Genomic DNA, 14,549 nt, shown 5'->3' with positions numbered 1-14,549 from the left:
GTGAGGAATCAGTGGCCCTACTAGGGAGATGGCATTTGGGGAAACACTTAAATGAAGTGAGCGAGTCAGCCAGGCAAAGATCTGGGGGAGGAGGAGAAGGAGAAGTATACAGCAGAGGAGACAGGAAGTTCAAAGGTCCTGAGGCAGATCCAGAAAGGGCAGGAAAGCCAGTGTGATTACCAGTGACAGTGGGACAGAGGAAACAGTGTAGGAGACAGAGATGAGGTTGAAGACACTGTCGTGGGCTGATCGCGCTTAGTTCCAATCGGCACTGCAAGACATTTGTGTCGCATTTGATTGTATCAGAAAACCACTGCAGGGTTTTGCACTGGGGATTCCATTCTCCGCAGAATTACATGTTTAGATCACTCTGGCTGCTGTGAGGGGACCTGGCTACCCGGTAGCAGGAGTCACCACAGGGGTTCTAGTTAGGAAGCTGAGACGGAGCAGTCTGAATGAGAGATTATGACAGCTTGAACTAGGTTTGTAACTGAACTCATAACATATTTCAAGGTGTGTTTCTGGAATCAGGGTAGTCCTGAAGGAATTCTCCTATGAGAATACTTTGTGAATACAGTTTGAGGACTGTTGAAATCAAGACTAATGAGACGCCTTCAGTCTGTCCCAGCCATAACTTAAACGTGATGTTATCACCTGTGTGACAGTGTACCAAGCATGTAATCCAGTATTAGGACAACGGTGAGCACCAAGCTACACTGACAATGTCACTTTAACCTTTTCAAAGATGAAAGCATGGCCCTGGCCGGTTGGCTCAGTGGTAGAGCATCGGCCTGGCATGCAGGAGTCTCGGGTTCGATTCCCGGCCAGGGCACACAGGAGAAGCGCCCATCTGCTTCTCCACCCCTCCCCCTCTCCTTCCTCTCTGTCTCTCTCTTCCCCTCCCACAGCCGGGGCTCCATTGGAGTAAGGTTGGCCCAGGCGCTGAGGATGGCTCTGTGGCCTCCATCTCAGGTGCTAGAATGGCTCTGGTTGCAACAGAGCGATGCCTCAGATGGGCAGAGCATCGCCCCTGGTGGGCATGCCGGGTGGATCCTGGTCGGGCACATGTAGGAGTCTGTCTGACTGCCTCCCCGTTTCCAACTTCAGAAAAATACAAACAAACAAACAAACAAACAAAAAAAGATAAAAGCGCTCACTTTCTTTTTCCTAATTCATCAGCCAGTTTTGGAGCAATTTTATTTTGCTACAAGTAGGTTCTGAAATTCTGAACTCCTAAATAGTCATCGGTTTCACACATTTCTGCATTACTCAGAAGACTTCTCCACAGTCAGCTCAGCCTGAACCAGGGCATTCACAGATGGGCATATCATGCAATAAATCTCTTCCTTCTCTCAAACTCGCTTTGAGGTACCCAAGAATGACTAGTACTACCGATTTTCATGTGAGAAGATGAAATTTTGGAGAGATTATAAATCTGTTTGAAGAGGCTCATCAGATATAATTTTGTGCTAAAAGCCAAAGGTAGCTTCTTGGTACGTCTTCAACGGACAATGACGTGACCCCATACACAGTCTAGTATTTTTCACAAATTTCCTTTTGTCATCACAACAACCCAGTCAGCTACCTAGACTTTTACAGCCACCAGTTTGTGCTGAGGGGGAAGCAGAAAGCACACCTATGGCCATGCGGGGAGTTAGAGGCAAACCCAGGACCAAATCCCTGATCTTCCCAACTACGGACCAGGGCTCACTTGATCAGACCAACCTACTTTCCAATTTGATGTATAGTTTTCCAGGGTCAGAAAACCCAAAACAACTTTATTCTTTAAAAATGCTGCTATAAAATAATAAATATTTTTAGCAGATTCAGCAATTGTTGAGAAAAACTCAGGGAAAATAAGCCAGGGTTAACTCCTGCCCATGGTTAAACATATCCCCAAAGGGAGTTATGTGTCTTTCCCTTTGGTCAAATGCAACACAGCTCAAGACCTTATGATCTGAAGTCCTGGCTATGAAGAAAAAGAATCCTGATTAGAAGAAGCAGCAGAGATGACTTTTCATGAGAGAGGCAGGATAAACAAACAGCAGAAGTGTCCCAAAGTGCACAAGCAGCAAATGTGTACAAAAACACAGAGATTAAAAAACTGAATATTTAGAGAAAACGTCTGTAGATAAGTATTGATAATAACTACAATGGCAGGTTCTTTCTGAACCAAACACTAGGCCATGTACTATAATAATGGAATGAAACATTTAAAATTGCGATCATGCAAAAATTCGGGACTTATGAACGCTGTTATTATAATATACTATATGTTATAGTATATTATATAATAAGATATTTATCATATATAATATATCATACTGTGTATTGTTTCTCCGATGTTGAAAACAAAATAACCCAAATATAGTGACTTCTGTGTACCGACACTCACAAATGGGATAACAACTGTATATGCTCAAGAAATTAAATAAACTAATGGATGATCTATAAACCATGAACCATGAATAACTGCTGTGGGTAACTATGTTGGACAGGCATCAGCTGGTTATCATCCAATAGAAACTTCCGTAGTAAAGCAGAATAACACTGGAACACACAAGCACCTGTGTTCACGCAATGTGCAAGCCTACTTTTTGCACTGTGTTTGCATTTTTCTGTCCGGTGCGCTGAGAGAGCAACTTTGGTAGAAGAAGGAGTAAGTGCAGGAGAAAGTCTAAGTGAGTAGCAAGTGATTCCAAATCTGCTCTCAGTACTCATTGAACAGGGTCAGAAACTGTAGCCATAGAACATTCTTTTAAGAACTTTGTAAGCTTTTTAGAACTTGGGCATTTCTCCCTTTTTATGATTATTGTCCATTTTCCTGTAATTCTTCGCATATTCTTACATATACATATACATAAGTAAATTGATATATATCTTATTTGACTAAAACCTAATCATCCTGGTGATCTTTGGACAATTGGCAATCATCTCTTTATCCTTCTTGTAACTCATCCCCCATGGAGCGAAGTCCTAAAAGATATAGATGTCCTGTCAGAATTAACATAATTAGAGAACAATGTCATCTCAGTAACAGCTAAAAATTGGGTGGGGGACAAAAACCAATGTCTTTCAAGGAGTGAATGGGTAAACAAACTGTGTTACATTGTATACAATAATGTATTACTCAACCTTGAAACAAGCAACAAGAACGGATCTCAGAATGCATGCTGACTGAAACAAGCCAAGCACAGCTACCCTTCTACTGGCATAACTTTCTTGAAATGGCAAATGTTCAGTGATGGAGATTAGTGGTTATCAGGTTAACATAGGAGTAGAGGGAGGACATGATTACGAAGGAGTAGCTGGGGCCTGACCTGTGGTGGCGCAGTGGATAAAGCGTCAACCTGGAATGCTGAGGTCGCCAGTTTGAAACCCTGCACTTGTCTGGTCAAGGCACATATGGGAGTTGATGTTTCTTGCTCCTCCCCCCACCCTCTCTCCTCTCTAAAATGAATAAATAAAAATAAAACAAACAAACAAACAAAAAAAAACCAAAGGAGCAGCTGGGGAATGCTTCATTGGCATAATTGAAGAGTTCTGTATTCAGAATGTGGTGATGGTGATAGAAATCTACACGTGATGAAATTTCATAAAACTATAACCTCCTTAACACCCCCCAAAAGAGTCAATATAAATACTAGTGAAATCTGAATAGCATTTCTAGTTTAGTTAATAACAATGTGTCAATGTTAATTTTCTGGTTCCGATCATTGTAATGTGGTTATGTAAGATGTTGTTGAGGGAAGAAGGGTAAAGTGTCCCTGGAAACACTGTAACATTATAACTCCAGCATCTAAATTTTTTTAAGTTTCAAAAATATGTAAATTAAATGACCCCCTTTTTTCTGGCCATTCCTATACCAAATCATAAAGTTGCAGAAATCTGACTTTTATCAAGGTAAGTAACAAAACAGGAAGAATATTTCTGCTACAAATATTTTGAACTCAAGTTTTTCTAGCCTTTTAACTACAAATAATTTCACATTGAGAGTTGTTTTGGCTAGTGTGTGTGTGTGTGTGTGTGTGTGTGTGTGTGTGTGTGTGTGTGTGTATATATATATATATATATATATATATATATATATATATATATATATCTTTCTTCTGTGTACCATTCAAACTCAAGGCACAGAGAGGGATCATGTCAAAGAGACAGCCGCATGTCCCCTTGGAGTGCAGGAACTTGACTCAAGATAATCCCAACTCACCTGCCAACTCTCAAAAACTGTTCTCTATTCCCAAGATGATTTCACATGTTCCACTTTATTTTTATCCTTAAAACTCTAGAATACAGCCCACCTTCCTCTCCTTTACACTGATGTCAATAGCTACGTCTTGGGAATTCTCTCCCCCCATTGCTCTTGAATATGTCTGAAGAAGGCACATCTCTGGAGCTTTGGTGCCCTGGAAATAAACACACCAGAGCTTTTCTTCTAAAGACCTGCGGCTTCTCACTAAAGAGGAGGTACAACAAATCTGAGTACTTTATAAATTTTTCAGTACAGCTGTCCTTGGTCTATTTTGTTTCCCTTTCTAAATATGCATAAAACATTGATGCCTCCAAACTTTCTTCTTAGAAGTGATCCTCATCCTCAACCTTCTTGGTCACAGAAGAAGCCTATTACGAATTATTTTACCATTGGTGCCCTTAGTAAGTAATGTAGAAATGAGGAGACTCCCATCTGTATACCCCTACTTTGAGGGATTTCATCCTCAACATCGGCACCTTCCTTCCCTTATCCTTAAATCTGCTCTTATTGCCTATTTACTGCCTTATACTTCACATTTCCTTAGCTTTTACTCTTTATTTATTTATTCATTTATTTATTTATGTGTTTACATAGATTCTAGTGTCTTCCCAGACGCATCCTCTTTCCCTGTATTCCCTCAATATCTCCCCTACGTCCCTCCCAACAGCTTCCTCCTCCCTTCCCTTCAGGTTTAATTCCATTCCTCAGTTCATATTGTTCCTTGGATTCCTCAAATGAGCGAGGTCATATGAAATTTTTCTTTCTCTGCCTGGCTTATTTCACTCAACATAATAGTTTCCAGGTCCATCAATGTTGTTGCAAAAGGTAATATTTCCTTCTTTTTAATGGCCCCATAGTATTCCACTGTATATATAAATATGTACCACAGCTTTTTAATCCACTCATCCATTGAAGGACAGTTGGGTTATTTGCAGATCTTTGATATTATAAACAATGCTGCCATAAACATGAGGGTACATCTCTTTTTTTGAGTCAGTGATATGGTGTCCTTGGATATATTCCTATAAATGGGATGGCTGGGTCAAAAGGCAGTTCCATTTTTAATTTTTTGAGGAATCGCCATACTGTTTTCCATGGTGGCTGCACCAGTCTGCATTCCCACCAGTAGTACAGGAGGTAGAAATGCAGACTGGTGCAGCCACCGTGGAAAACAGTATGGATATCATGAAACCATAAGGATCTTAGAAGAAAACATAGGCAGTAAGCTCACCGACATCTATAGCAGCAGTATATTTGCTGATTTATCTCCACAGGCAAGTGAAATAAAAGACAGGATAAACAAATGGGACTATATCAAACTAAAAAGCTTATGGACAGCTAAAGACAATCTGAACAGAATAAAAAGACAAACCACATAATAGGATAACATATTTGACAATACATCTGATAAGAGGTTAATAACCAAAATTTATAAAGAACTTGTAAAACACAACACCAGAAAGACAAACAATCCAATCAAAAAAATGGGCAAAAGAAATGAATAGACATTTCTCCAAAGAGGACATATAGATGGCCAGTAGACAGATGAAAAATGTTCAACATCACTAATCATTAAAGAAATGCAAATTAAAACCACAATGAGATACCACCTCACACCAGTCAGAATGGCGCTTATTAAATAAACAACACATGATAGATGCTGACAAGGATGTGGAGAAAGGAGAACCCTCCTGCACAGCTTTTACTCTTGACTCTGTCTAACTCTACTCTCTTTTTTATGACTCCAGTGAAAAATTATATCTCAGTGTGGGTAGCCATGGTGCTAATAGCTAACAAGCCAAAAAAAGTAGACAATTGGTGGCAGAGGTCTGGAAACCATGCCTTCTTGAAAGGTAGCCTGCTAGCAATTCAGCTTTGGTGGCCGCATGGTTCATAAAACAAGTGATCAGCTTGAGCTAGAGTTGACTGACTATTGGATAGTTATCCTTGCAGGCTGTGAGCTCTTGACCTATGGAAGAGTTCAAGTTCAAGAATCTGGAAAATTTCTTTTCTTGAAGTGTCATTATAAACTGGACTTTTCACCATGATGGAGTCTTGACTTAAGGATTCCTTCCATTCAGTTATAAATTTAACTGTCACTCTAAATCAAAATTTCTCAGCTCTAGCTTCCTATTTACTTTCCAAATTGAGTTTATGTTTTCCTCCTTTTAAAATTAAAGATCATATCTTAACAACTAGACCAAATGCCTGATGCTACATAGCCACCAAAAAAAGGTGATAAAATCAAATGATCAGCAACTCAAAATCATTCCAATGTTTTGCACATAACAGACTCTTTATAAATTTAATGCACACCAAAATTATTCTTGTAAGAAAGGTCTAGATAATCAGCATGGTGACCATGTTAGGAAGAAAGAAGTTCTGTAAATAAGTATTAACTACAATGACAAGTTATTTTCTAAACCAAAAACTAGGCCAGGTACTATTATAATAGAATGAAACTTTTGAAATTGAGACATGAAAATTCAGGACCTCAGTTGCTCTTATTATAACAAACTGTATATATATTGTATTACATATTAAGGTGCCTACTATATAATAAAGTGTTTATGATATGTAATATATAATACTGTATACTACTTTATTCTCTTATTTTACCTTGTTTTAATGGGTCTCAAAATTCTGTGGCAGACTTTCAATCAAGTTGTTTCTATTAAAAAGCACTGTTTTTTTAAAAAAAACTAGTCATTTAAAACTGTCACATGTACACAAAAAATGGTCCACAAAATATTCTCCTTTCCATCTAAAAGTTTCATGACACATTATTATATAAAAAGTATATATTATGTATAAAATACTATGTACTATATATTACATATTATTTATAATAGCAATATATATACATTTACCTATACATACATACATACATGCATATTTAATTGTTAGTTAACATAAATAATTAATTATACTGATTAATATGTATAATTAATTCTATAACCCTGATTTTAATTAAATATAACTAATTCTGATTTTATATATATAAACTCTGATGAAACTCTGATTTATAAATAAATATATGCCACTCTAATTTACATGTATAATGCAAACAAAATCTCAAGGTTCACATTAACAAGGACTCTCCTGAATGTACACAGTTCAGTTTCACAAAATGTACTGCTATTTATAATCTTAAAAAACAAACTAGAAACATTTTTGAACTTTATGGTCTCATTAGAAAAAAAATTTTTGTCTTAGATCTTAATGATTTCACTCAAGAAACAGTTACCAGGCCCTGGTCGGTTGGCTCAGCAGTAGAATGTCAACCTGGCAGGTGGAAGTCCCGGGTTTAATTCCCGCTCAGTGCACACAGAAGTGACCATCTGCTTCTCCACCCTCCCCTCCCCTTTCTCTCTCTCTCGCTCTCCCCCTTCCACAGCCATGGTTTGATTGATTTGAGCATGTGGACCCCAGGCACTGAGAATGGTTCCATGGAGCCTCTGCCTCAAGGGCTAAATAATAGCTTGGTTGCAAGCATCAGCTGAAGATGGGCAGAGCATCAGCCCCAGAAGGGAGCTGCCGGGTAGATTCTGGTCAGGCACATGCAGGAGTCTGTCTCTGTACCTACCCTACTCTCACTTAAAAAAAAAAAAAAAAAAAGAGTTACCATTAATTCCCAAACTCAACTGCCTAATATAAATATGTAGGGACCTTAAAAATAAAACAACCCAGAAACTAACACCTGGGTTCCATTCCCCAGAAATTCTCATTTCATTGGACTGTAATTTATTCTGTTTTTAAGATTATATTTAGGAAATTTTGAATCTATACAGACTATGGCCTCATTATACAGCTTCAAAAATTATCAAATATGACATTCTTTTTTTATCAAGGTCCCTGATTTTGTTCTTTGGCTTGAGTTTTTTGTTGATTTCTTTGTCTTTGTTTTGGCTATATATTATATATATAAACTTTAATTGCTATAAGAGAAGTAAATCTGAAAAGGCTTACTGTATCATTGCAAATATATGACATTCTGGAAAAGGCAAAGCCATGGATATAGTAAAAATATCAGTGGGTCAGTGGTTGGGAGAAGGGAGTGTCGAATAAGAGTAAGCAAATTTTTAGGGCAATGAAACTATTTTGTACGATTCTGTAATGATGGCTACATCTCGTTATACATTCGTCAAAACCTATAGAATGTAAAACACAAAGAGTGAATCCTAATATCAACTATGGGTTTCAGCGATAATGATGGGTCATTGTAAGTTCAAAAAGTTACCATTCGGCCCTGGTCGGTTGGCTCAGTGGTAGAGCGTCGGCCTAGCGTGCAGAAGTCCCGGGTTCGATTCCCGGCCAGGGCACACAGGAGAAGCGCCCATCTGCTTCTCCACCCCTCCCCCTTTCCTTCCTCTCTGTCTCTCTCTTCCCCTCCTGCAGCCAAGGCTCCATTGGAGCAAAGATGGCCCGGGTGCTGGGGCTGGCTCCTTGGCCTCTGCCCCAGGCGCTAGAGTGGCTCTGGTCGCGACAGAGCAACCCCCACCCCTCCCCCCGGAGGGGCAGAGCATCGCCCCCTGGTGGGCAGAGCGTGGCCCCTGGTGGGCGTGCCGGGTGGATCCCGGTCTGGTGCATGCGGGAGTCTGTCTGACTATCTCTCCCCATTTCTGGCTTCAGAAAAATACAAAAAAAAAAAAGTTACCATTCTGCTGGCACAGGAAGTTGACAGCAGGGGAATACTGGGGGCTGGGGGCAGGAGGCAGAATTTGAGAACTCATACTTTCTACTCAATTTTTCTGAAAGCTTAAAACTGTTTTTAAAAACCCAGCAATTGGCCCTGGCCAGTTGGCTCAGTGGTAGAGCGTCGGCCTGGCGTGCAGGAGTCCCGGGTTTGATTCTCGGCCAGGGCACACAGGAGAAGCGCCCATCTGCTTCTCCACCCCTCCCCCTCTCCTTCCTTTCTGTCTCTTTCTTCCCCTCCCGCAGCCAAGGCTCCATTGGAGCAAAGATGGCCCGGGCGCTGGGGATGGCTCTGTGGCCTCTGCCTCAGGCGCTAGAATGGCTCTGGTCGCAATAGAGCAACACCCCAGATGGGCAGAGCATCGTCCCCTGGTGGGCATGCCGGGTGGATCCTGGTCGGTCGGGCACATGCGGGAGTCTGTCTGACTGCCTCCTCATTTCCAACTTCAGAAAAATACAAAAACAAAAACAAAAAAAAAAACCCAGCAATTAAAACAAAACAAAATTATATTCCACATAGATAAATGCCTGAAGGATCAGTGACAGTCACTTACTGGCAAACCTCAGGTACAGACACTCACATCTGCACTTGAGGCATCAGGCAACACTGAGGATGTACAGGATTGAGAACAGCAATCAATGGGATACAAGTCAATTTTGCTGTGAGCTCACCACTATTTATTCTTTTTAATTTTTATTAATTTTAATTTATTGTGTTAACATGGATTCAAGTGTCCCACTCAATATAACACCCTCACCCCCCATCCCTGTGTCCCCCAATACCCCTCTTTTGCTTCCCTCCCCCCTTCCTTCTGGGATTTGCTGTCCTGTTATCTGTATCTGTGTGTTATGTGTATATAATTTCACTAATCCCTTCACCTACTCTGATCCCATTCCCTCATCCTCCTTTCCCTCTAACAGCTGTCCTTCTGCTCCCTGTGACCCTGTCTCTGCCTTTATTCTGTTCCTCAGTTCACTTTGTTCATTAGATAGCACATATAAGTGAGATCATGATATTTGTCTTCCTCTGCCTGGCTTATTTCACTTAGCATAATAACCTCCAGGTCCATCCACGTTGTCGCAGAAGGTGAGATTTCCTTCTTTTTCATGGCTGCGTAGTATTCCGTTGTGTATATGTACCACAGCTTTTTAATCCACTCATCCACTGGTGGACACTTGGGCTGTTTCCATGATCCATCCAAAAGGAATGTTGTGGGCATGTTCAAACCAAGTTGCTTCTCTTCATTGTAATTAATCTTTTCATCATCCTCTTATTCCCTCCAACTTAGTTTCTGTTACAAGATTTCAGCCCATTTCCTCTTAACACATTCAGGGCATAACATATTATCTTCTAGATTTGAGTGTGGGAAAGTGCAGGCTGGTAACAGAAAGAGAGAGATCATCTTCTTAGGAGTGTCAGGCACCCAGGCTGCCCTGCATGGAACTGCAGGTGAACCCGACCTTATCTGTCTGTCAAGAGAGGTCTGCCATGGACCACCCACCACCTCACACCAGATGTTTGCAGCAGAAAGTTCTTGGCAAAAACAGGAATGGAACATGAATTCATAGCCTCAGGCTGCATGACTCTTGCAACAATTCTTGACCGTGCTGCCAGCATGGCCTCCTGAGCTGAAGTTACCACTTCAACTACAGTTATATCAGTCCCTTCCTCTCTCTTACTCATCCTACAGCTTTTCTCATTCCTTGCTTTCTTGGTTGCCGTCTCGCATTTCCTTGAATATGACTGCAGTGTGGCATTTGTAGTGTTCCAGCAGTACTTTGTTGTTGTTTTCAGAGTAAGCATGTTCCCTGAGCCTCAGATAAACATCTCTTTTCTTGACATCAGTACTCAAATTAAATTGTTGGCACCAGTTCTGCAAAGTGTCCCAACATACTTTATTAATTGAAGGTACTTTGGTTGGCCAAGGAGGGATTGGTTTTGAGCAACCTTTGAATTATTTATTTGTTTAAAGAAAATGAACGTCATTGTCTGTCTTAGGCATCTTCAGATTTGCTTCTCAGGTTGAAAAAAAAACACTTGGTTCCACTTGATGTTTTTCATCACATCCCTCATTAACTGGAACCAATGTGAAAACCACACTTTCTTCATCTAATTCATACTCAGAGAAATCCTTCTCGTTGCTCTCAGAACTTGAGCTTGCCATTATGAGGAGCTTGAGTGTTTTAAATAAAATCCCACACTTCATGTTATTTCATTCATAAATATTTCTCCATAAAATTCTGATTTTTAATATTAATATAGTTTAACAAAATTTAATAGGCTTAACAAAATTTATAAAAGCTCCTTAATATGATATAATAGTCATTCGCTACTCAAACTTTCCCAAAATCGTTACAAAGCTATCTTTTCTAAAATTCAGTTTCTTTGAATTATCCACAAAAAGGTTCACATGTTGCTTTTGGTTGTTAGATCCCTTAGTACCCATTATTCCACAGTAGTCTCTTTTTTTCGGCCCCAAGTATTATCATTTGCTGGATAAAGCAGGACGTATCTCCTGTACAGTGACCCACATTCTAACATGTCTGAATATTTTCAGTAATGTTGTTTAAAGTGTTCCTTTAGCCTCGTTATTTCCTGAAAACCACTAGATGCTCACCTAGTCTCAGGTGCCATTTTTCTGGCAGGCATGTTTCATTGACGGAGCTCTGTGTTGTGACAGAATGATACTCACAAGGTCTGCTGGGTCTGATAGTGGTGCTATTGAGATCAACCAGTTAGTTCGGGGTTTCTATCCTTAACCCATTGATATAAAGCCTGCCATCAATAGTTCACCTAATGGTTATAGCCAGTGATGATCATTGCCTGCATTGGGGTGTTATTTTAAAAGTACCAGCCGTCAATAGCAACATCTTTTGAAGCCCCGCACATGATTCTAAAGTGTAGCCAAAGTTTAAAAGCACTAATGCTTTCATCTGACAACAGCCCAGACTTGAAGAAATAATTTAGCTCTCAGGAATAGTAGAAGCCAGTAGGCACTTGAGGCTGTGCACACCAGAATGAATACAGTCATTTAATTGTTTTTAAATTGGAAAAAAAATCGCTCTTGCAGAAGATCTAGTGTGTGTTTCAGATACTTGGTCTGAAAAAAAAAAATCTGATTTGATGTATTGGTGCACGCTGTCTCATCGTGCCCTTCTGCGGCTGACACACACGTAACTCCCCTCCCTGCTGCCTCCAATGCCTGCTCTGAGATCAGATCTGATCCAGAGGGGGAATTAACACGATGAAAAAGGGCCCCCATCTCTGGCCTCACACCCACCCGTGATTAGAACAGCAAAGAAAGCCGCTCTCCAGGAAACACTTGTTCAACTCCCCCGGCATTATTACACCCCCACTAGACAGCTCTCTCAAAAGATCCCTCTGAGGGCAAGCCAACTTTTAAAACACAATTTATTTTGAAGATGCTGGTCACAGAGAAAAGTGAGAGGCTTTAAAATGTGTCTTCAATATAGTCTCTCTATCTGGAACCCAAAGTGACTTAAACCCTGCTACTCATTTGTCCTCCTCTCTCCCAATGCTAACCCATCATACTCCTTTCTCTAATGAAATTCATATTTTCTACACCTCATCCTTTATCATCTTTACAGTGTTATTCTGTTTATCTGATCAAAGGTATCAATTTACTAAACCAGCCTGCTAACCAACACACTCAGGAAAGCTGTCAAGGGGCACTCCGGGCTAACAATGCATATTTTATGCAACCTTCACAAAGTGGAATATTGCAATTGTTGGCAAACCACTTTCCACTGAAGAGAGCATAGTACAAAAGGAAAACACTCAGATCATGAACTTTTGGTTCAATTCTTTGGCTCTACCAGTTGTATTTTATTTGACAGACACATTTTACCTTTGTGAACCTCAATTTTCTCTCACATTAAGTTAGCAGATTTATTGGGTTGAAATACATTTTTAAAACTAAACTCTTATGGTTTTATGAATGATCAGTCCAGACCAGAGTGATGATTGCTACAATAGAAGGTCATCTAAGATGCAGTCGCTTTAAGAAGAATATAGTGAGCCTGACCAGGCAATGATGCAGAGGATAGAGCGTTGGACTGGGATGCAGAGGACCCAGGTTCGAAACCCCAAGGTTGCTGGCTTGAGTGCAGGCTCATCCAGCTTGAGCACAGGCTTACCAGCTTCAGCAAGGGGTTGCTGGCTTGAGCGTGGGATCCTAGACATAACCCCATGATCGCTGGTATGAGCCCAAAAGACACTGACGTGAAGCCCAAGGTCACTGGCTTGAGTTCAAGGTCACTGGCTTGAGCAAGGGGTCACTCACTCTGCTATTGCCCCCTGGTCAAAGCACATATAAGAAAGCAATCACTGAAAAACTAAAGAGCTGCAACAAAGAATTGATGCTTCTCATTTTTCTCCCTTCCTGTCTGTCTGTCCCTCTCTCTGACTCTTTCTCTCTGTCTCTATCAAAAATAAATAAATATGCTCTGGCTGGTTGGCTCAGCAATAGAGTGTCAGCCTGAGGTGTGGAAGTCCTGGGTTCAATTCCCGGCTAGAGCACACAGGAGAAACGCCCATCTGCTTCTACACCCTTCCCCCTCTGCTTTCTCTCTCTCTCTTCCTCTCCCACAGCCAAGGCTCCCAGGTGCTGATGATGGCTCCATGGCCTCCACCTCAGGTGCTAGAATGGCTCCGTTTGCAGAGCAACGCCCCAGATGGACAGAGCATCGGCCCTGGGTGGGCATGCCGGGTGGATCCTGGTCTGGCACGTGCGGGAGTCTGTCTCTCTGCCTCTCTGCTTCTCATTTCAGAATAACACACACACACACACACACAAATAAATAAATAAATAAATAAGAAGAATATAGGGAGACGTAGTACCTTAACAAGACATAAGCAGCCACAGCAGGTAAAGACACTAAAAGAACCCTCAACATAAAAGACTAGTAATTTAAGAACTCATGCAACTTAATGAAACATTCATAAGTGAAGTATCATGCTATCTGGGATCTGCTTTAAAATATTTTAGCAAAAAAAGATATTCTAAGTGGGAGAGAAGATTAAGTAAAATTGGCATAATATCAAAAATTGTTAAGGGGTGATGAGTACTTGTTCTCTCTAGTTTTGGAATATCTGAAATATTTTATACCGTGAAGTTTAAAAATCTCAAGCAATTGCATCTGCCCTCTCCCAGTGCCACAGTGAGATTTCCCAAAGTTCTCCACTTGAAGTTACTGGAGGTGGCCGATATCCGGAGGAAGTGGAACAGAAAGTCTATGGGTACCAATGTGCAGTCCAGGTTATTCAATACATGTTGATTCTTCTTATGCCAGAGTCTTTCTCTTTGCTGAGATGCTATCTGTGCTCACAAAAGGAGGTGATTCTGTTGAAGAACAGTTAACTATCATTTAGCGCCAGGCTAGACATCAAGATTCTATGTGTAAGAAGAAAGTGTACTTAGGTTTCCCAAAATGCAATATCATAGAAAATAAGACTAACACTAATGGAATACCATCAGCAAGCATAACATGAGAATCTATGGTTAATGTGTGTTGAATCAGATTTTTCCAAAGTGTGAACTTCTCCCTGAGAGCTGAGCACCAATGGATAATTTATTCA

General features: G+C 40.6%; 1 protein-coding gene and 1 pseudogene across 1 annotated transcript in view; both read right to left on the bottom strand.

Annotated features, from left to right (window-relative positions):
* NRG1 (neuregulin 1) overlaps positions 1-14,549 on the bottom strand; it is a 1,091,963-nt gene that overhangs the window by 956,117 nt on the left and 121,297 nt on the right. The gene's annotated exons all lie outside the window — the stretch shown is intronic.
* LOC136308287 (developmental pluripotency-associated protein 2-like) lies at positions 10,173-11,115 on the bottom strand (annotated as a pseudogene).

The sequence above is a fragment of the Saccopteryx bilineata genome, chromosome 6, assembly GCF_036850765.1.
Source record: "Saccopteryx bilineata isolate mSacBil1 chromosome 6, mSacBil1_pri_phased_curated, whole genome shotgun sequence".
Classification (NCBI taxonomy): Eukaryota; Metazoa; Chordata; class Mammalia; order Chiroptera; family Emballonuridae; genus Saccopteryx; species Saccopteryx bilineata.
The sequence above is the reverse complement of the archived record's forward strand: the minus strand, read 5'-3'. Positions and strand labels throughout refer to the sequence as shown.